The sequence below is a fragment of the Triticum dicoccoides genome, chromosome 2B (assembly GCF_002162155.2).
Source record: "Triticum dicoccoides isolate Atlit2015 ecotype Zavitan chromosome 2B, WEW_v2.0, whole genome shotgun sequence".
NCBI classification, from domain to species: Eukaryota; Viridiplantae; Streptophyta; class Magnoliopsida; order Poales; family Poaceae; genus Triticum; species Triticum dicoccoides.
Window position 1 is genome coordinate 759,885,308 of NC_041383.1, and position 1,793 is coordinate 759,887,100.

Here is a 1,793-nt window from a genome sequence, read left to right on the forward strand (position 1 = left end):
GGGGCGAACTCCTCCCCCTTGGCCGGCGCCTCAAGGAGGGACTTTCCCTCCTTGGTGGCAGCCCCTCTCTCCCTTTTCTTCCCGACCATGAGCCATATTTCCCCTATTTCCTCCTTCCTTCTTAAGCTATAGCCGCGTCCTCGCTTGCTTGCTCACTCTCGTCGTCTCGCATCCGACCACCGCGAACGCCATGGTCTTCTTGAATGACCTCTTCAGAGGTTCCTCCTCCTCCAACTACTATTTCACCAGTCGGGTATGCCTCTCTCCTCTCTCTCGCCTCCCAGGCTTAGGGCTATGATTTGGAATTGAGGATTTTAACCCAACGGCCGATTTGAGACATTTCTTCCTCTTGTAGCTCCCTAGGACCATCACTTGCAAGGAACGGAGCAGGGTAGCTGAAGATCTGGCTGCTCGTTATCATCATCAATCTCCATGCATGAAGTTAGTGGCTTTTGAATCTTTGGACAAAGGGAGGAAGTTTCTGGCATGTGTATAGAAGGTTAGCCCCACTTTTTTGTTAGAAATAATTTGTTAGATGTGACTCAGACACTGTCACTATGCTATGTTATTCTGGACCTGGTTAAGACACCATCACAGTTATACCTAGTATCTAAAAATGCCACCACCTCATCAGTGGTGCCCTAAGAAATTTATTTGGCACCGCTTCAGCACTTTGTGTAGCCAACTTTGCTCGACACATCCGAGCAGCCAAGCAATAAAATACTAATACTTTATGGCTGAAGAAAATATGCCCTAGAGGCAATAATAAAGTTGTTATTTATATTTCCTTATATCATGATAAATGTTTATTATTCATACTAGAATTGTATTAACCGGAACTTAGTACATGTGTGAATACATAGACAAACAGAGTGTCCCTAGTATGCCTCTACTAGACTTGCTCGTTAATCAAAGATGGTTAAGTTTCCTAACCATAGACATGTGTTGTCATTTGATGAACGGGATCACATCATTAGAGAATGATGTGATGGACAAGACCCATCCGTTAGCTTAGCATATTGATCGTTAAGTTTTATTGCTATTGCTTTCTTCATGACTTATACATATTCCTCTGACTATGAGATTATGCAACTCCCGGATACCGGAGGAACACCTTGTGTACTACACAAAAAAAAGACACTTCCATGATATACGTGTTTGTCACAGTAGGTCACGTTTTCTGTCATGCATGTACATCCATGACAATTATATGACAGAATCAAGATAGTCATACCTGTGTTGTCGTAGAAGTGTTCCATGACATTACCAAAATTATCATCACGGAAGTGTCCACTTCCATGACGATAAATCGCGGGTCATAAAAGTGCATTCGTCAAGGGGACCAACATGTGGCATCCACCGTAACGGCTCGCCGTTAAGCTATCGGGTCCGGTTGGGTCCGATTACCCGTTAGCAGCCCGGACCAATGAGGATTTTCCATGTGTAAAATTGTCATTGGCCGGAGGAAACACGTGTTGGCTCACCGTTGGGACATATGTCATCCCATTCATTGAACAGGAGGCGCCTATGATACGTCGACACGTGGCACGACCCAACAAAGGCCCATATAGGTTAAAAGCCGGCCCAGTCAAAGGCCCGTAGTACTTACTCAGGTACAAGTGGGCCAGCCCAATAACGACATGTTTAATAAGGCCCATTTATGACCTGAAGCCCAATTACGGCCCAGCGACTTTCGGCCTGTTAGAGGCCCGATGTAGACATGGGCCCATTTCAGCCTGGTGTGTCTTTCGGCCTGGGAATGGCTCGTGCTGCCCATGGGCCATATATGGCCC